The 22,160-nt window shown below is 44.0% G+C and overlaps 1 protein-coding gene across 1 annotated transcript in view; it reads right to left on the minus strand.

Moving 5' to 3' along the window:
- TUSC3 (tumor suppressor candidate 3) overlaps window positions 1-21,531 on the minus strand; it is a 307,547-nt gene extending 286,016 nt beyond the window's left edge. Inside the window, exon 1 of the mRNA XM_039542535.1 lies at window positions 21,395-21,531. The gene's annotated coding sequence lies outside the window, so the exon portion shown is untranslated. The remainder of the gene's footprint in view (window positions 1-21,394) is intronic.
- Window positions 21,532-22,160: the final 629 nt, after the last annotated feature.

Genomic DNA, 22,160 nt, shown 5'->3' on the forward strand with positions numbered 1-22,160 from the left:
AAATACAAGGATTTGTTATAATTAATAACAATTCCAAACTAATTTATATTATGTAATTATGTGCATATAATTAAAGATTCAGCTACTAGTCGATACCCTTTGTCTCCCCACTGATGTCTAAAAATGATCAAAAACCACAGTAAAATACAAGGATTTGTTATAATTAATAACAATTCCAAACTAATTTATATTATGTAATTATGTGCATATAATTTGCAGATGGATTCCAGCAATTTCTGGATGAATGATGCTTCTCTTTTGCCAATGAGGGCAAGTGAAGTTGAAGCACACCTTCCATTTATTGTGATGTGTAACATTAAAAAAATTAATCAGGTATCATGTTCTGAGCATTAATCAATAACCGTACCGTCATGGGAGGGACGCAATTTAACTTTCTGAGGGCTACATATTTGAGATGCCCATATTAAAGTATAATTAAAAACATTGATTTTTAAGTATTTTCTCAAATATACATTTACGTACTTGATCTTGGCTCATCATGTTTGGTACTATTGTGTTTGTGGGAGAAAGAGCTATTGAACGACATCCAACTCCACCCATTTCCAATGACATAGTATCAAATTTTGCACCAACCAGAGGACATGGAAAGGGGAGCTGTGGGGAGGCAGGCAGAAAGTCCCCCCTGCCATGATGCAGAGGGTGACACCATTTAAGTTATGATTCTACAGATTCTTACGAGTCAAATGACCCCTCCCTTGCCTTTCTATCATTAACTTGTCCATGGAATTACACATGCTCACAGACTAAGGGATTCTTCTGCTCTAGTGCCCCCTGTTGTCTGTCATCTAATGCTGTAGTGGTCTGTAGTTTCTGTGGCCTGGTCCACTGGCCAGCTCACTTTTCAGTGCAATCCCATTCCAGGATAACAGAAAAGTCCAAACAGAAAAAAAACTAAAATCTAATGGTCTTTGTCCCAGATCTTCTAACTGCATCTGAGACCTATCTCCTCCTCTTTTAGTCTTTAGGCACCTAAGGATTGTCTTACAATCCTGTGCCACTTCCCTGGGCTGCTCCGTTTGTTAGCCTCTTTCACAGGGATACAGACTCCACTTCTTCCACCCTGGACTCTGTCTTCTTGTATGGCTTCTTCCCCACCAGCTATTGAGGAGCTTCCTCAAGGCCACTCTCAGCAGCTCTGGCAGCAGCCCTCCTTTGCCTGAGCTGCAGACTTTTATTCCAGCTTTTGCTAACTGAACTCTTAGTCACAGCTAGAGGAGTAATTAGCCCAACTATTAACTCTTTTCTGGCTATATACCCTATCAAACATGTATAATGCATAAAATTTAAGTTGCGGTCACATCAGTATTTCCGGCATATATTACCATACAAGAACATTGGAATTAAAGAAAAAATTGAAATTCCAAAATTCAAAGTTAATGTTGTGATTCCACAATGAGCCACAGAGTCACAGTTTAACTCTGCCTGAGATTATACAATTGTCAGATTAGTTTAGATATATCTTACAGTTTGTTTTCAGGAGGTCTGTGTGTGCAGTTGGACATTTTTCTGTGCAAGAAGTTAGTTAAAAGAATGACGATGAAGCTGTTGACCTGATTTATGGACTGTCCAACTCTTTTTCCTGAACAGCTGGCCTGGAAGGCTGACATTTTTTTTTCTGTTGGTAAATAACAGCATAATAAAAGTGACAGCATATGACTCTGGACATCTGTCATTTTTAAAATGTATTCAGAGGAATGGAACTATAATCCATTTCTATCCTGATGTATGAGTTACCCACACATTTATATAGCCAAACATTGTGTTTCCAAACTTACTTTAATAATGTAGGAAATCTTAAGAAAATACATAATTTGTAAGACTGCACAATTGCTTTCACATTTTAAATTACAATTCTAAGGGGAAAAAAAGGAGTAAAGCAAAAGTCTGCTTTGAATATGAAAGTGACCTTCCCTGTGTTCATGTTAACACAATGTATAAACATAGTATTTTGGATGCATGCATGAAAATTGAGTCTGCAATGGGATGCATTTTGAATATGTTTATTATAGCTATTCAGGAAACCCTGTATTATTACTACTTTACTTGCACCTCCTGCTAACTGGTTAGTGTAATGGAATGCTATTTTCTCTTCCCAAATATGAATTTTGGCTTTCCTTGTCTACAGAGGCAGAGTTACATTTGCAGTGGTTATGGGAGAGGTGGGAGAGAAAGGGCTGTTTTAAGGTGTTGGGTGCCAAGTAGTTTTACATGCCCCCCCAAAGAAAAACAAAAAACATTAAAATGTATAGCCTAGAAAAATGAGAAATAGTAGGCCAAACCTTGATAACTATCACTCATAGGGCAAAGCCATGGATGTCACCCTCACGTATTTTAATCACCTGAAGTTCTGACCAGGCCATGATTAAAGAAAAGCAAGTAGTCTAAATTATTAATTATGAATATTTTATTAGGAAAAAAAGAAAAAAGCAAGCAGTAAATTATGGTTACTTCAGTCACCATCTCTTCTGTCTATCTCTTGGTAGAGCACTTGCAACAGAGATTACATCTTTGAGAGTGGGTCCTCTCTGATAGAGACACTTTGTTAGATAAGAGAAGAAAAAAATATATTTTTCCCCAAGTCCTGCCTGAGTTTAATCATAGATAACTAAAATAGTTTATAGATGACCAAAGGAATTTAACTTAAGAGTCAGTGAATCTTGTTTGTCTTATCACGGACAAACCGTTTATAAATGGCAGAGGTAAGTGATTAACTCTTGAAACTGAAGAAGGTATTTAACTCAGTTACTTAAAAACAATCCATTCAAGTGTTACACAATTAAAATTGTTTGTTTTTATAAACTCACCAGCTCACTGAGTGGTCCTGAGACAGGCAGATTAATGATTATTGCAAATCTGACATTCAAATTAAATTCCACTATTTCTTGGTTTATAACATTTTGCTTATGACCCCTCTCCAAGAGTACAGCATCTGAACAATCTGTCGATTAAGAGAAGTTGTTAATTACAAAAGCATTTCAATACTCCATTAAAATTACCAGACCAATTTAAACCTAATCTCTTGGCAATGATTTAGCAAACATCATCTCACCAATGATGCTCAAGTCTCAGTGATGTTGTCATACTGCAGAAGCAGTGGTGGACTGGAAGGTTACTTCTTTTGAATGCTGTGTTGTGGCTTCTTTGTTTTCTTACTGTACTTTACTTGTTTGAAAGATGAGATTAACAGACTCAGTTGAGATGAGAGTACTGAGAGCTGGTATCTCAGTTGAGAGAGATTTATACCCATCTCATCCTCTATTCTCAGTGAAGATGAAAGACACTCTTTTCAGGGTCTTTGCTGGATCCAAATATCAGCCAATGTCACCTTTTCATTTGTTCAGCGCCTTTATGGATTGGTCTTTGTTGCATTTTCAGCTCAAGAATATGCTTGCTGATAATACTTACACAGCTGGATTGTAAACCTTCAACTGTATTGCTTTTTATCCTTGTGGCTGGAAAATCTCAAAACATCTTTATTCTTCTAACTCCTTCTTTATTGAGTTCATTTTTTGATAATCCTGATAAAACTAAAAGACTATAAAAGAGATGAGATTCTGTTTTAAAAGAGTCCCTATATGCCTTTTTATACACAAGTCTTTCAGTTTTAACAATACACTTTTTACTTAAGTGATTCTTAAAGAGACTCTTTAAAATTAAGTAGTCAAAGAAGGTATTTCTTTCCTTCTTATCATTCCTTGTAGAGGTGCTTCTTTTCTTTCTGAGTTTAGTAAGGAAATTGATTAAGCACTGACAGACTGCATTCCCCAGCCAGTATAAATTCTTTATACTTAAATGGTTTCTTATGTTGCTAGCATGTTACAGCAAAATCATTTGATTCCACATTGGAATATCTTAACTTCATGATACAGTTAATAGTATTACATTAGATGTTTGCATTTATATACAAAATATTTGAAAATGGACATCACAAAAGAAACCTATACCCTCTCTGATAGTGTGTTCATCCCAGACTGGAAAGGAGGGGGTTAAAAGCAGCGTAGGGAGGCAGTGCAGGGAGCCATTAGAGAGTGGCTGCATGGAGCAGCCAATCAGGGCCCAGTGACTTACCTAAAAGGAGCTGCAGGGCCAGTGACAGTCAATTGCTGCAGGGAGCCCAAGGAGAGAGGACTGTTCTTAGTGGGCTGCAGGAAGGTAGCACCTTGGACAACACAGGTGCTGGCAGGGACTGGAGGAGCAAAAGGGAGCTCCAGGCTGGCAACTGAGAAGAGGTGCTGGGGTTGCGGGAAGTGGCCTGAGAATTGAAGTAGCAGTGGAGGAGAAGTTGAGGGGCAGCAGGAGGCTGCTATCTACAGGGTCCCTGGGCTGGGACCTGGCATAGTGGGTGGGCCTGGGTTTCCCCCACTTGCCACTCAGGAAGTGGCTGGACTATAGACCTGGAAGATACTTCTCCTCTGGAAGGGAAACATGGATGTTGGCATGAGCAGAGGGCTGAGTCATTAAGAGGATGCTGTGATTCCTGGACTGAGGCAAGTCTGCAGGTACAGAAGGCAGGAGGAGAGGCACAACCAGGAGAGGGTGTGCTGGCTGAGAGAGCTAATCCCCAAGATGGTCAGCAGGAGGTGCTGCTCAGTGAGTGAACTCCATCACACCCTCTTAATCATTTAAGGAATAAATGAAAGTTTTCACCTTTAAGTGAAAACATAGGATTAGAAGTCATCAAAATATTTCCTAACTACATGTTTCCTTAAAGTTAAAGGAATCAAGTCTTTAGAGCGCTTATAAAAAACCCTATTTTTTGCTACAAATATTTCTAGATGTGTGTAAAACTGAGGTTTTAAAGAGGGGATGGGGTTCTGGCCCTTGACTCAGCTTTTATGGCATTGGTAGGCTCCTGGCTATTCAACATTTCTCTTTCATGTCCTAGAAAAGACTATCTTGATATCCCTTAACAAAGTGGAGGTGTCCTACTCTTTGAGAAGACACTCCTATTGGTGGTTAGTCTTTTTAACCAAACAGTTAAAAATATTATCTACAGTTCCTTCTCCTAAAACTTACAATTCAAGTTTTATCCCAGGGTGGAATAGCAGTGTGTACCAAAGTGCTACGCTATAACTCCTGTGTGCATGCTGTGGGTATGAACTAAAAGGTTCCTATTTGGCATTAGCATAGCCTGCTTCAAACAGAATTGTTTGTGCCCATGGCATCCACATGATGGAGTTATAGTGCAGCACTTTAGTAACCATCACCATTCCACCCCCATAGACAGAACTACTGGGCAGTGTAGACATGGTCTAAGCAAGGTAACCACAATCACATTTGGATATAATTTTCAAACATGATATAAACAGAGCAATATTAAAGCCAAATATAAGTTATAAAGCTGCATTCCAGAGTCTACACAATCAGACCTGGAAGTGTTAAGTACAGTTTTATGGCCAAGAGGAGATTTTCTCCTTGAAGCTTTCCATGCCTATTACTTACTGGGAGAAAATAGATTTCCCAGGAGTATTAGCCAGCCTGAACATTTCATTTAATAAAACAAGCAACCAAAACACAAGCATGTGAATTATATTCTACAAGCCTCACGCACGTGAAAGTAATTGTGAACATCTCCTAAAATTCAGTAAGAGTAAAGGAAAGCATGTAATAACTTAAAATTACCATAGTATATTACTATACTTTTATTAATATTCATTTTTCTAGCAATATTAAAGCTTATACCCCACAGACCGTAATTCTAGCTCATTGTAGAAGTGTAGCTAAAGACAGAATTTCCTGGATTTTAACTTTAAAATTATACAAAGTTAACATCTTCAAAATATTGAGATGTCTGAAACTTTAACTTTAGTGTAGCAAAGGTTTTTTGTTTGTTTTTTAAATTTACTCACTTTTAAAAGCAATTCTAAGGTCCACTGGAACAGACCCTGCTCTAGGAGCCCCTCAAGAGAGGATCTCCAAACCATATTAAAGAGATTATATGGACAGAACACCAGCTTCATTGGAAAGCTTTAAAAGTCTCCTGCTAACCACACTCCAGATTCAATATCCTGTAGGGGGCAATGCTGATGCTTCAAGCCACTTAAGGTCCACACAAAGGGGAGTATCACTCATGTAAATGTGTGCCTCGTAAGTTGGGCATCTGTCATGAAAAGTATAGGAGATGTGTAAGAATGCAACATTTCTCCTGTCTATGTTCTAATGTCTGTAGACAGGGCTGTCCTCCACAGCGCTGCAGAAATAGAAGATATGTAGCTGTCAGGAGGGTTGCAACTTAATAGAGCTAGGGGAAGGAGCTTTCTTCCACTTTCTCCTACTCCCCAGTACACATAGAGGCTACAGAATGATGAGTACCTTCCCTTTTACTACCTCCTTCTGCTCCCTTGTCCCTGAGTATCCTAGGAAGTAACAGCTATAACGTTATAGCCACCACTACCCTGATCTATCCTGACAGCCTTAGAAAACTCTTCAGCCATTGAGACCAGGGCCGGCTCTGGCTTTTTTGCCGCCCCAAGCAAAAAGGGGGCGGGGAAGCGGAGCGGCAAACCAGGAGGGGAAAAAAAAACAAAACAAAAAATACTGTGGCGCGGCCGGAGCAGCAAAGTCTGGGGGGACATCTGCAGCGTGGCCTGAGCGGCAAAGCAGGAGGGGGAAAAAAACAAAACAAAAAACCCTGCGGCACGGCCGGAGCAGCGGGGGGAGGGACCTGCAGCATGGCCGGAGTGGCAAAGTAGGGAAAGAAAACAACAAAAAAAAAAAACTGGGGCATGGCCGGAGCGGCAAATCAGGGGAAAAAAAAAAACCAACAAAAAACCCCCTGCCGGGCAGCCAGAGCCAGGGTGCAGGGGGACTCCCTGTGCTGCAGACGTGCAGTGGAGTGCGCACCCAGTCTAGCGGGGAGGAAGGGGAGGGAGCGAGCAGGGGTGCAGCCAGGGCTTCAGCGGGGCACTTGTCCCGCGGTCCCAACCACTTTGCCACCTGCCAGGAGGGTTCTGTGCCACTCCAGTCAGCGGAGAGGGAAGAACAGGTGCTGCCCTGCCCAGTTTGCTGCAGGGCGCTCCCCTCCTCTGCACTGCCGCCCCCTACAGGGCGGCAAACCAAAAAAACCAAAACAAAACAAAAAACCAGCCGTGCTGCCCTAGGATTGGGCAAAATGCCGCCCCAAGCACCAGCTTGCTCAGCTGGTGCCTGGAGCCGGCCCTGATTGAGACCCTCCAATCTGCAGCCCTATGAGCTTTATGAGGCTTGTCAAGAGCCCACCTCCCCCTGCACCTTTTAGAAGGTCATGTGTGAAAGGGATTTAGGGGTCATGCTAGTAAACAGTTGAACATGAGCCCCCAGAGTAATGCAGTGGCTAAGAGAACTAACACGGATGTTGAAGTAGGAAGGTGTTATTGCGTGGTATATGGAATGAGTAGGACTATTATTGTAATACGGTGTGCAGTTGTGGTGTCTGCACTTAAAAAAAAAGTGTTGAAAAATTGGAAAGGTTTCAGAAAAGAGCTACAAGAATAATTTGAAGTCTTGAAAACCTACTTTAGAGTGAGAGATTAAAGAATCTCAATTTGTTTACCCAAGAGAAGGTTACAAAGCAACTTCTTGTCAGTTTCCAACACGGATTGGCAACCTTTGGCATGCAGCCCCTCATTGGCCTGAAATGGCGAACCACAGCCAGTGAAAGCTGTGATCGGCTGAACCTGCGGACGCTGCAGGTAAACAAACCGTCCCGGCCCGCCAGTAGATTTCCCTGATGGGCCGTGGGCCAAAGTTTGTCGATACCTGGTTTACAAGTACAAATATGGGCAAGAAGATTTCTGATAGAAAGCTCTTTAGTCTACAAGACAAAGGCATAACAAAGCCAATCGGCGGAAGGTGAAGCTAGACAAGTTCAGTCTAGAAATAAGGGGCAATTTTTTAACAAAGAGGGTAATCATCTAGGGATGTGGTGAATTTTCCATCACTTGAAGTCTTTAAATAAAACTGGATGTGTTAGAAGATATGCTATCGCTCAGCCATAAATTACCAGCTTGATGCAGGATTGACTAGGTGAAATTCCATTGTCTGTGCTAGGCAGTGGTCAGACTTGATGCTCATAATGGTTCCTTCTGACCTTAAAAAAAAAATCTATGAATATTAAGGCTGCTAAGGCTTAACATTTATTTACAAAACTGGGTACCTATAACCTGTTTAGTCTCAAAGCATTCAGCTTCCAGTCATTGAAAACACAGCAGTTTCAATAAAAGCAATAAGTGGAGAACCTGAAAGGTTGGTTTCCTTTCAGTTCAAGGACTTTAGATTTTTCTGTTTGAAATTAAAATAATTTATTAGGTTTAATTTGCAAAAAGCTGTCTGAAATATTATGCCAAATCAAATATTTTGAGGCAGAATTTCAAGTGCACTTTCACATATTGCTAATTAAGAAAGATGTCAGTTGTTTCCTATTCCTTTGCGCGGTATCATTACTTGATACAAATTAGGCTCAATCTATGAAATTTTGCTTCTTGGTGTACACGTGTACAGCAGCACCATCTAAAAATTGTCCACATGGGCATGTCTATACAAGAAAACAGCAGTACACAAAGTGAAATAGGCAACTTTTAGTGTACAGTAGCAGGATCCACATGGACAGTTAGCACACAGCATACTGGAACAGTGCTGATTTACACCCCAGTGTGCCACTCACTAACTCGTCATATAGACAAGCCCTTAGCTACTGCAGTTTGTATATTGCTGTGGCAGCCATGCAACAGTACTTCCCACTCTAAGTATAAGAAATACTATGGTAAAGGAAAATACTACAATGCATGTTCTATTATAAATAGTACACAGAAGCTAGTGTGCAGCCCAGTGGACAAAACCTTAGAAGAGAAGAACAAAATAAGCAAGAAAATATATCTGCTCATCAGATGCCCGATGTATAAGAAATACTATAAGAAATAAGTATAAGAAATACTATGGTAAAGGAAAATACTACAATGCATGTTCTATTATAAATAGTACACAGAAGCTAGTGTGCAGCCCAGTGGACAAAACCTTAGAAGAGAAGAACAAAATAAGCAAGAAAATATATCTGCTCATCAGATGCCTGATCTACAGCTCATTGAAGTCACTGAAAAGACTCCCATTGATTTGAATGGATCAGACCCTAGGATTTGGTCCTACAAACACTATCTAAGTCCTGATTCTGCAAAAAGTTATGCATGTGCTTAGCTTCATGAGGTCAATGGGGATTATTCACATACATAAAGTTAAGCATGGCAAAAGTGCAGAATGGACAGATATTGCATAGTCTGATCAATTAAATTTACTTTATTACATATCATCAAGTAACTTTAATGGGAGCATTAGGCCTGGCAGTGTTTGCGGGATTGTGCCCAAGCAAGCATGTCTTTTAGTTGCTAATCTCCGTCTATATGTAAAAAGTAAGTGCAGGGTTTGGTGGCCATCTAACAAAAAAGAAAAATCTGATTATGCACCAAAAAAAAAAAAGTTCTGGGATTAAAACCAGAAGAGATATTACATTAAATGTAACTTGATAGGCTTCAAATCAGGTTTTATCTCCAAGTAGTTTTTAAAGTAGACCAAAATTAGCAAAATAAAAGGATTAAAATACAATCAGTATTCTCACAATCAAGGGTCCTCCATCATGCTCCAACAATTTAATTAAAGGATGGCAATGATTCTTATGTCAGCAGAAGTGTGTATCTCTGTAAACTGTGAGCCAAATCAATGAGCAAAAATACAGCATTGCAGAATGGTGTTGCAATAAACTCCTGTTGTATAAGTAAATATCATTGTCAAAGTATTTTCAAACACATGGTAAACATTTCACTTCTTGACTGATGTTTGCATTAGCTTTGTGGTGTTGTGTACATGGTCCAATAAGCATTTTCAAGTGGCAAATGAAAAATATTAATTTTACACTGAACCTTTGCTAGGTGCCTTAAAAGTGAGTGCAAAATTGAATTGTGTCCCCCAGATTGTGGAAATTTGAAAAAAACTTAACATCTGATTTATCTTCAGACCTGTGAAATGAGACACAGGTGACATTGCAGCATACTGTAAGCCCCCACAAGCAAGTACAATTTGGAAATGAAGCCCAGTACCCCAATAATTGCACCACGTTATATTATATTTTCCCCCACTAAACATTTTTTCCACTGCTTATGATGAAGCACAAAAGGAATCAGTCAGTCATTCTTCCCCTCCCTCCACCCCATCTCAAAGAGCTAGTCTGCTCACCAAATTAACAAAAATGGAGATCCACAATACTCCCTTGTTGCAAGACTTGGTACGATGAGATATATTGGCAGAAATTATTATCTGTATGTGTATGTCTGCAAAAGGTTTTTTGGTCAGATTGTCCTTGAAACATGCTGATGTCACAGTTCCTATTATCCCAAATCACAGGCCCAATGGGAGGTTTGCTTAAGTAATTGAGGCCTGTGACTTTGAATAGTAAAGGCTATTACTCTGAGGTAAGCACATTTCAACCCAATACAACTAAGGAAAAACTCTCTTGCAGAGATATAGATGTACATTAGTCAGTGAGAGCTTTGCCTAAGGGAGGACAGAATAAAGACTTCAGTGATAGTATATATTTTATAAAGCTATTAGTCCTAAGTCCACTATTTTACCAAGACATACAAAAATATTTCTTCACATCATCATGCTTACTATTCATTATTACAACATTACTGGCTTATAATAAAGTTATGACAATATGGAAGACCAAAATAATAATAATTTAGGGTAAATGCTAAACACATTACCAACATTTCTAATCACCAAAAAATTCACAAAAAAAAGCAGCATTAGGAGTCTGTTTTGTAGTTTTCACCCTCCTTTGGATAACATTAACTACAATAACTGGTGACAACCACCATCCTGATTCTTGTTGCCCAAATAGCATCCTAGGGCCCAATCCTTACATTTGGCCAACTTAGACTTAAATGCAGGGGGCGGTAGCATTACCAACTTTGACTGGATGAATTCCTGGAGGGTTCATCACATGACATTATCTTTAATTAAAGATTAATCTTTAATTCCTGGAGACTCCAGGGCTATCCTGGAGGGTTGGCAACCCTGAAGGGCGGTGAGGGTGAGGGTGTCTGCCTTCAAGCCTCGTTTGAAGCCCTCTGATCCCAGGGTATGGACAGAAGTAGTTCTTCCCCCAAAGTACATTAGATCAGGCCAAAAGGCTGTTAAGGTTGCTAGGGTCACTTGAGCACAGCAATGTCCTTGCTATACCCTGGTGGCAGGGCCTGCTCACTTCTGCCTCTGCTCAAGTCCACAAGCTGCTCAGAGACCTTTATGCTAGTAAAACGCACAGTGCAGTTTATTTACAATGTTGGTTCCCAACACCCTTGTCCACTATAGAGCCTTACACTTACAGCCTTGGGGAACCCTCCACTCCTGGGGCAAGCAGGGAAGAGCAAGCAGTCAGTCAGACATGCCTTCTTTCCTGTGCCCTTTGTACCCTCCGCCCATCAGTTAGGCACAGCTCTTCTCAATAAGGTCTGCTCTGCTATAACTAGAGCTGCAGTAACCAAAGGGCTAGTTCCCCAGGCTGTCACAGCCCAACCAGGCTAGGACTGCTCTTGCTGCCTCGCTGGCTGCTGCTGCCTGGGACCCTGCTGGCCTTCCTCCCAGAGGCAGTGTGTGACACCATCACCATGACTGGGTTATAGCAGAGCAGACCTTATTGAGAAGAGCTGTGCCTAACTGATGGGCGGAGGGTACAAAGGGCACAAAAAAGAAGGCATGTCTGACTGACTGCTTGCTCTTCCCTGCTTGCCCTCCAGAAACAGCAACTCCACCAACAGCAACGGATACCCAGCCAGAAGAGACCCCAGTCATGGCTAGTTCTACTGTCATTGCCCAGGCTGTCACAGCCCAACCAGGCTAGGACTGCTCTTGCTGCCTCGCTGGCTGCTGCTGCCTGGGACCCTGCTGGCCTTCCTCCCAGAGGCAGTGTGTGACACCATCACCATGACTGGGGTCTCTTCTGGCTGGATATCCATTGCTGTTGGTGGAGTTGCTGTTGCTGGAGGAGGCAGTCGTGGAGGTACTGCTCTTGCTGCTGTGATGGGACTATTGCTGTTACCTGGACATTTACAAAGATTCCATTGGGAGAATAAAACTGTTGACTAGAAATAAAAGCCAGGGATTTCCAAAAGTATCCCAAGGGAGTGAGGAGCCCAATTCCTAATGAAGTTCAATGGTATCTGGGCACCTAACTCCTCTGCATTCCATTGAAAATCTCAGCCTAAATCTTTCTCCAAGAAGATCTGTGAAAGTATAATTTCAGACTAATGGCAGGTGTTTCCCAATGATTATAGTACCCATTTATCTGCAGCTCTGATGTATCCACTCTATACTATATCATAACCATACAATTTAACTTTGTCTTTGAGTTTTTTGACAATAGAAAGCAGCAGGTCCTAGCTTCAGAGTTATTTAAGAGAAATCTCAAAACTCATTTTTTTTTAATTCCCTTGGCAAATGGTGAGTGAAGGAATGAGATTCTATTTTCAGTATTTGAGATTCTCCTATGAAGTGCTGGATGCCCTCAGCTTCCACTGCTTGGCACGTTGCAGTATTGGACTTTGATTGCTCAAAGCCTTCCACTCTGTCTTGGGGTGGAGTTCATGATTGAGCCCAATATGTGCTGCAGATGATCTGTCTACCCAAATATTTTTACTACACTCATCATCATGGGGTCTCAAGAAGATCATGGTGTAACATGAAGATAAACCATAGCTTGTTAAGATGACATACTAGGCTTTGCATATGTGTATTGCTCCCTTGATTTCTGAGGTGCAGCTGGTTTCCCAGGCAGCTATGAGGGAACCGTAAAGGATAATACAACCCACATGGATTAGATTTCTTTTTGACAGTAGTCAGCTAGAAAATACAATAGGGCCATTGGGCCTATTGAATATCCCAATCTTGCAGAGCAGGTATGGCTCCCCTCCTCCTACATTAGGTCCACCATATTGAGGACTGGTCAGACCACTACAGAATGAGAATATGCAGCAGTAAGGAGATTTCACTACAGATTAAACATGACCTAGAATGTGGTCTAAAGAATTACTGAGAGATCGCAATTTGAGGACAGACAGACATCTTTGACACAGTCCCAACTGACATTTTCACAAGCAAATGAGGGAAATGTGCACCTATCTTACAATAACTTCATCTCAACCACAACTTGTTAAAAGATTGTACTCAAAGAGTAGTTATCAGTGGTTTGCTGTGAAGCTGGGAGGATGTATGCAGGGGGATCTCACCAGGGTCAGTTCTGAGTCCAGTAAAAGTCAATATTTTCGTTAGTGACTTGCCAATAGAGTGAAAATGTGCTAATAAAAGTCTGCAGATAATACCAAACTGAGAGGGGTTGTAAGGACTCTGGAGGACAAGATTAGATTTCAAAATGACCTCAACAAATCGGAGATTAGGTCTGAATTAAACAAGATGAAATTTAATAAAGACAAGTGCAAAGTACCTCACTTAGGAAGGAAAAAAAATGCACATATACAAAATGGGGAATAAGTGGCTAGGCAGTAGTACTGCTGAAAAGGATCTGGGGTTACAGTGTATCACAAACTGAATATGAGTCAGCAATGTGATGCAATTGGGAAAAAGGCTTTTATGACTTTGGGGTGTATTAACAGAAGTGTTGTATGTATGAGGAAAGAGTAAAAAACTGGGTATGTTAAGTCATGAGAAAAGAAGACTGAAGGGGGGGTGGGGGGAACCTGAAAATCTTCAGATATGTTAAGGACTATTATCAAGAAGTAATGGTCTTATTCTGCAGCAAGGGAGATTTAGGTTAGATATTAGGAAAACATTTTTAACCATAAGAGGTAAGCTCCAGAATGGGGATTCCATGACTCCTATTACTGGAGGTTTTTAAGAACAGGTTGGACAAACACCTGATAGGGATGGTGTATATTTACATAGGTCTGCCCTAGCTCAATGGGCTGGTATTTACTTCTCTATCAATTTATGATCATTGAGAGAAAACAACAGACTTAAAACATATGGCAATAAAACTCATTTTAAAATATAAAAATATGAATAAAATGACAATGATATAATAATGGATGGATGTTTTGCTTCTGTCTTGTCTTGCCATTTTGAATTCTGGTTTGGAAGTGAGAAGGAAATTTGCATGATATTATAAACTTGCAAATGTGCCAGAAACCAGAAGACGGGAGACCATTTTGTGCCTGGATATCCAACTGTGCAAAAAGTTTAATTGGGTTCTTTTTTGCTCCAACAGATCTTATTTGTTGGGGCTGACAGTGTAAAGATCACACAGTTGACAGTAATTCTGGACGATATTTGCTCAGCATCAATATAAACTGTCAAACTGTAGCTATTCAATCATATAATATCCTATGACTGAGATCAATAGTCCACTGGTATCTCCCATTACCTAAGATTATAACAAAGGACATGACCGCTGAAATAATTCTGTTCCTGTTTCATCAGTACAGTATTTTTGATGATGTAAGTAAACACTTGGAGAGAATCAAACTCATATGGCAGGGAACTTAAAACAATCTTATTTCAAATACTTGAAACAGATTGTGTCCAATCTGAAACACCCCTGCAATTGTAGGAAGTTCAGATTTGGATCTGAACAGTGTGGGAAGCCCCCTTAACTATAATAAACTCAATTAAACCCAGGATTAGAATTTTGAGAAAGTTCTCATCTGGATGTTGTGACAAAGTTCCTCCTCTACCTTGGTGGGTCCTGCACTTATTGGCAGATTTTCTCACCTCAGTGATCTTCCCCACAGTCTGGATCAACTCCTCCTGTGTCTGATCAGGAGTTGGGAGGTTTGGGGGGAACCCAGGACCACCCTCTACTCCGGGTTCCAGCCCAGGGCCCTGTGGATTGCAGCTGTCTATAGTGCCTCTTGTAATAGCTCCATGACAGCTACAACTCCCTGGGCTTCTTCCCCATGGCCTCCTCCAAACACCGTCTTTATCCTCACCACAGGACCTTCCTCCTGGTGTCTGATAACGCTTGTACTCCTTAGTCCTGCAGCAGCACACCCTCTCACTCTCAGCTCCTTGTGCCTCTTGCTCCCAGCTCCTCATACACCCTTCCTCTCCTCTGGCTCCTCCCTGCCTGACTGGAGTGAGCTCATTTTTAAACCCAGGTGCCCTGATTAGCCTGCCTTGATTGGCTGCAGGTGATCTAATCAGTCTGTCTGCCTTAATTGGTTCTAGCAGGTTCCTGATTACTCTAGTGCAGCCCCTGCTCTGGTCACTCAGGGAACAGAAAACTCTTTCTCCAGTGGCTAGAAGACCTCCCTTCTGCTACTCTGCTGTAGAGGGTAGGAGGGAGAGGGCTGCTGCTGCTGTTCCTGCTGGGCCCTCATTGCTGCTGCTGCCACTGCTCCGGCTGCTCCCCTGGCTGGGCTAGACACCACCACCCACCCCCTTTCTCTGCTATCTGCTTGCTGGCTGGCTAGTAGATTTCCCCCCCTCTGCGGGGCGGGGTCCTCCCTCTCTCGTGCAGGTGAGCCGTGCTTGCCTTATTGCCGAAGAGGGGGGACCTCCGCAATTTATGGAATTGGCGTCCCATCTCGCTCCTCAGCACGGACTACAAAATCGTTGCGAAGGCCATCTCGATGCGGCTAGGGTCCGTGCTGGCGGACGTGGTCCACCCGGACCAGACCTACACTGTCCCGGGCCGCACGATCTTTGATAATCTGTATCTGGTCCGGGACCTTCTGGAATTAGGGTGTAGGGATGGTCTGTCGTTCGCCCTCTTGTCCCTGGATCAGGAGAAGGCTTTCGACAGGGTGGACCACGGGTATCTCCTGGGCACTCTGCAAGCGTTTGGCTTCGGACCCCAGTTTGTGGGTTTTCTCCAGGTGCTGTATGCTTCCGCGGAGTGTCTGGTCAGGCTCAACTGGACCCTGACCGAGCCGGTCAGCTTCGGGCGAGGAGTACGGCAGGGGTGTCCCCTCTCGGGTCAGCTGTACGCTCTGGCGATCGAGCCCTTCCTCTGTCTCCTCCGTCGGAGGCTGACGGGGTTGGTGCTCCGGGAGCCGGAGCTGCGGCTGGTCCTGTCGGTGTACGCCGACAATGTGCTCCTCGTGGTCCAGGACCCGGGCGACTTGGGGCGGGTGGAGGCTTGCCAGGCTATTTATTCGGCGGCCTCCTCCGCCCGGGTCAACTGGGTCAAGAGCTCTGGCCTGGTGGTCGGGGACGGGTGGCAGGCGAGCTCCCTCCCACCCGCGCTTCAGGCCATCCGGTGGAGCGCGGGTCCGCTGCTCTATCTTGGCGTTTACCTTTCTGCCACGCATCCATCTCCACCGGAGAACTGGCACGGTTTAGAGGGCGGGGTGAGGGCGCGGCTCCGGAAATGGACAGGACTACTCCGGTGCCTCTCTCTCTGAGGGAGGGCGCTGGTGCTGAATCAACTAGTCCTGTCCATGCTCTGGTACCGGCTCAACACCCTGATCCCGGCCCCGGATTTCCTGGCCAACCTCCGGACAGCGGTTCTGGAGTTCTTCTGGCCAGGAATGCACTGGGTCTCTGCAGGGGTCCTCCGCCTGCCCCTGGAGGAGGGGGGGCAGGGCCTGAAGTGCCTGCGCACTCAGGTCCGCGTCTTCCGCCTCCAGGCCCTGCAGAGGCTCCTGTATGGTGCGGGTAGTCCGGCATAGAGCGTATTGGTGCACGCCTTCCTCCGCCACTTCCGAGGGCTCCGATACGACCGGCAGCTCTTTTATCTCCATCCGAGAGGTCTTCCGCGAGACCTCTCTGGGCTGCTGGTCTTCTACCAAGACCTCCTCCGGACCTGGAAGCTCTTTTTGACGACCAGGTCCGTGGCGGCCACCGTGGGGGTTGAGCTCCTCACGGAGCCCCTGCTACATAACCCCCAGCACCGTGTGCAGGTGGCGGAGTCCCCCGCGGTGCGTCAGAGGCTGGTCTTGGCAGGAGTCACCAGGGTCAGAGACCTCCTGGACTACGACCGGGGAGACTGGCCGGATCCCCTGACGCTGGCTCAGCGCATGGGGCTCTCCAGCCCTCGTACTCCCCGGCGCGTACTTCAGGAGGTGAAGGCCGCTTTACTGCCCGCTGCTCGGGCCTACCTCGACCGGGTCCTGCGAGAGGGCACGCCCCGCCCACCTTCCACCCCAGGCCCCATGGACCTTTTTATCGGGCCCCTTCCCCATGGACCCAATCGACCCCCTCGCCCTTTCACAGCGAGCCGGCTGCCTGATCTGCAGCCGGATCTGTTCCAGACCGCGCCAAGAAAACATCTGTACACGCTCGTGCGCCACACTCTTCACTACCTCACCCTCGCGTCCCGCCCCGATACAAAATGGCAGGACCTCCTGCCACCTCTCGAGGGTGAGGAGCCCCGGTGGGCCAGCCTGTATTCTGCCCTGGTCCCAAGGCCCGCCGGGGATGTCAGCTGGTGGCTCCTTCACGGGGCCGTGAGCACGGGCGTGTACTTGGCGCGGTTTACCCTTGTCCCCGACACCTGCCCCTTTTGCGGCATGAAGGAGACCCTGGCGCATGTTTATTTAGAGTGCGCCAGGTTGCAGCCCCTGTTCCGGCTCCTCTTGGCTCTCCTCTTGCGTGTTTGGTTGCACTTTTCCCCTCACCTGTTCATCTATGCACTCCCCATCCGTGGCCCCACAAAGTCGCGGGATCTCCTTGTCAACCTCTTCTTGGCCCTGGCCAAACTAGCCATCTACAAAACCAGGGAGAGGAGGTTGGCCGACGGGATTTCCTGCGACTGTGGGGCCTATTTCCACTCCTCCGTCCGTTCACGCATCCGGGCAGAGTTCCACTGGGCGGCGTCCACTGGCTCCCTTGACACCTGCGAGGAGCAGTGGGCGTTGTCTGGGGTTCTCTGCTTGGTGTCCCCATCTGGTTCCCTTCGTTTAGCCCTATGACCTCACTCCCGATCCTGTTTTTTTCATTGGTTGTCCCACGTAATTAGTTAGTATCCCAGATCTGTGGATCCTCCCCTTGGGCTGGGGGGAGGTCCTTTAGCAGTGGGCGGGCTTTGCCCGCCCACTTCCTGGATACTAATAGGACCAGACTCCTGTACCCCACTGGTCTGGGTCTGTCACATAATCTATTTGAATCTTGTGGCATGGGCTGATGTCAAGTTCAAACTTCAATACTCATGTACAGAATTTGCACTGAAATGAAAAAAAGTGTGTTATTGAAGTAATCATTTTTGGTGCTTTTGTAACTGAAAAATGGCAAAGTGATTTATAAAGGAAGTAGGTAGTAGCAACCGAAGGCAACCCATGTGTAAGATGGACATTTTCAAAACCATATTAATAGGCTCTTTTAAAAATTAACTAAATGGCCTCTCCAAACAGGTTGTGTAATTTTGATTAATGCATCTGTCTGAATCCATCCTCACTCAGCAACATAAAGGAAGGTGAATATTTGTAAAGGCTACCTGTCTGGCTTATTAACACTTGAATAAACCTAGTGGCTTTTCCCTTCCACAGAAAACTTCCACTTTGAATCACATCTGCACATTGCCTTCTCCATAGATTAGGAATGAGACACAATCCTACTTATGACTGTGGAAACAGACATCAAACTACAGAACATCTCATCATTATCCCAAGTGATATCATATCCTAGTAGTATCTCTGCCATCCACTATCACGTGAAGCAATTAATTGGATTGCCAACCCAGACTTGGACATATAACATTGCTGATTCTAAGCCATACAAAAGAAGAACACTGCTGATAATACTTTCAGCTGTAAAATCAACAGCACTGCATCACTGGTGTTTGGTGAGAAAAAAAATCCACGGAAAACTAGAGCTGATGAAAAGTTTTGATTGAACTTTTGTTTAAAAAAAAAAAGCAGTTTTGGCAAGAAAGCTTCTCAGGTCTAGAGACACCTCCTGCAGAATAGACAATAGCCCAGTGTTTAATACACTTACATATGAGCCCAGGTTCAAGTCCCTGCTCTGAATCAGGCACAGGGGAGACTTGCATGTGGTTTCTCAGATCCCAAGTGGGTGCCCAAACTACTGGGCAATCTTTTTCTCATGAAAAGATTTGAAAAAAGTCTTTAGTTCATTCCAATGATGAATGAAAAATTTCAAAATCTCAATCTCTTCCCACAAAACAGAATATTTGTTTTCTACCAGACTGCCTGAAAACCAGAACACACAGGAAGAACCATAAACAGTTCCCCAAACCATGTAGAAAATGAGATATTTGAATATGCAAAATGTCTGCTTCCTTCACTGCAGACCCCTCATTCATTTGCTGTCAATCTGCACACTGAATGAGACAGGTTTCAGAAAGAGTGTCTTTGATCATTTCTTGTTAGTGTTTCCTGACACTTGCATGCTTCTCTTTGTAGCATGAATGTTCATTTGGCATATTTTGACTGAATAAATTATAGGAAAAGAAATAAATATGGAAGGATTTCCAGTTACTTTCTAAAACTAGACAGGTCTTTCTTGACGGGATGGTTCCCTGAGAAAAGTTATAATTTAATTACACACACACACACACTTTGTTTTAGTGAAGGTCCCCTCCTCCCTCTTTTTCTGAGACAGCTGGGCTTTGAGCTTTTCTGGTTTCATCTAAAGTAAATATTGCAGCAAATAGAATAGCACAACAGAAACAGAGCAGCACTGTGCCCTGTGTCTGTAGATAATCCTGAGCAGAAGAAAGAAACATCAACAGTTTTCATCCCACAGCAAGATATGGGATGATAACTATCACCTTAAAAGTGTCTTAGTGAAATTGGGACTGTGTCAAAGCCCCTCAAAATGCGTATACCTTTCGGATTATATTACACACCCTATATTTGGATTACATTCATTCTTTGAAGTTACAAATTTGGTTGGTAAAGCTAACTATGTAGAAGTAATATACCTACTTTTACACATGTCCTCTTCCCCCACCCCAGGTATAGCTTGAGATTCCTCCCTTTTCTTTCTCTGGTGTTTGCTATCACCAATATCAGGAGCAGCTTCTCCCCTCTCCTCACATGGATCTGGTTCCATGTTCTTTTCTGGCACCTGATGGCTCTACCCAAGGTGACTTTTCTCTATGCCATACACGCAGGGGTATCATCCCTTGAGAAAGGTAATAATTCTTTTAGTTGGCAAGGAGTGTAAAATTTAGTACACAAGGGACAATAAAATAAACCCAGCAAAGGAATGACATTCCCATTTGTTATATTGGCATTTTGGGTAGTTTATTGGGTACAAGAAAATTAGATCTGGGGAAGGAAAGGGTTAAGCTTAACTAATGCTTAACTAATACTGACAAATAAACAAACTCCTCCAAACCTAGGGTGATCACCCATCCCTAATTAGCCAGCACAGTCCCAAAATGTGCATTTCAAGTCCTGAATAACTGCAGGACAGCATTTGTCCCGGATTCTGTTCAGCGCTACTCTGCACCTGCCTGAGGCTCAGGCATGGTGCCAGCCTCTTCCCAGTGGGGGGGCTGAGGTAGGCCTCAGCCCCCCATTGCCATGCAACCCCACCCCCTGCTCCTCCTCTTCCCCCAAGGTACCATCTCCGGTCAGCCCAGAAGCTGGAGCTAGGTAGTAGTAAGGACCGCCCAGGGAGCCTGGGCCACTTTGGGGAGCCTCGGACCCTCTATCTGCCCTGGGGGGTTAGGGTCACAGGCCAGGGATGCTCTTGGGCCTATTTTTGCATTTTGAAATGTATTCCATTCCAAACCCCTAACTCCCTACATGTCACCTTCCCAAGGCAGATAGTAGGCTGAGATTAGGTATCCAGAGATGGTGTGATGTAGCACTGTGATAGTTCCTAGTTTAAATAAAAGTCACCTACTTTTTCACTCATCACCCTAGATGAGACAAGGTCCTCTCCTGCCTCCAAACATGCTCACTGGTTCCTGGTCTGAAATCCTCCTGTGATTATGGGTGACTATTGGTAGCTGGTGCCAGGTCAGATCTCTTTGCTGGAGGCTGATCACTGCCAGATCCATGCAGCTAAGGTCGCACAGCAGTGCAAGTGATGGGGATGGGGGGGAGTGAATTTAGCAGGAACTCCCTGAGCTGTGCTGTTTCTCTCTCAGCTTCCAAGCCAAAATGTGAAATTAAATCTCTTTCTGCATAAGATCATGATGTCCCCTCATTGGAAGCTAAGCAGCTCTGGCTTGTCACTGCTACAGTGACTGCTTGTTTAGATTATCCAACTCAGAAATCTCTGTATTTGCTCCAGCAATTCCTTCTTTCCCCACCCCACAACTTCAAGCAGGCTGAGAAATGGGGCAGAGGGCTCCAGTAGCCATAATAATTGTAGTCCTTTGGTAGATTTAGTCTGCAGCTCCAAGAGCTGGCAAACTCCAAGTGGGAGTTACTTTTGTAAGGTATTTGAATTAATACCATGTCATGTGGTACTCACTCACCACAGGTGGTGCCTCCTGCAGGCTGCTCTGGGGAATGACTCTCTTCAGGTCCAATGCTGCTCCATGCAGTCTCCTCTACTCTTTTGGGTGTGCCCTTCTCTCAGGGTCAGGGTTCCCTTCTTCCCTCACTAATGCACAGAGAGTGGATGCAGACTTCCTCAGTGCATCCCTTCCTGTCTTTATACTAGCCCAACCCACACCTGCTCAGGTGAGCTTCAACCTCCAATCAGGGGGGTGCTCCTCCAGCCTAATCCCCTTGTGTCACACTACTTGACCCTTTCAGAGTTGGTTTGTGGTGAACACCCCATCACATGCCATATGACATTCTGATTTTCAAAATAGCATTATGGAATATTAGCAAATGCATTAAGAATTGGCTACCTGACAGATTTCAAAAAGTAATTAGTAAAAGTGGGGAATCATCATTAAAATGACAATGTTTCTAATCAGGTTCTGCAGGTATTGGTACTAGGCTTGACACTCTTGAACATTTTCATCAATGATTTAGAAGTAAGTATAGTATCACTGCTGATAAAACTTTCAGATGACTCAAATAGTAGGGGAGTGGTAAATAATGATGAGGCTAGGGCACTCATACAAAGTGATCTGGCTGACTTGGTAAACTAGAAACATTAAAAGAAGATGTGTTTTAGACAGCCAAATGCAGAGTTATACATCTTGGAACAAGGACTGCAGACCACTCCAACAGAATGAGGGGCTGTATCCTGGGAGCTAGTGACTCTGAAAAGGATTTAGGTCAGAGAAG

This window comes from Mauremys reevesii, linkage group 5, assembly GCF_016161935.1.
Source record: "Mauremys reevesii isolate NIE-2019 linkage group 5, ASM1616193v1, whole genome shotgun sequence".
NCBI classification, from domain to species: domain Eukaryota; kingdom Metazoa; phylum Chordata; order Testudines; family Geoemydidae; genus Mauremys; species Mauremys reevesii.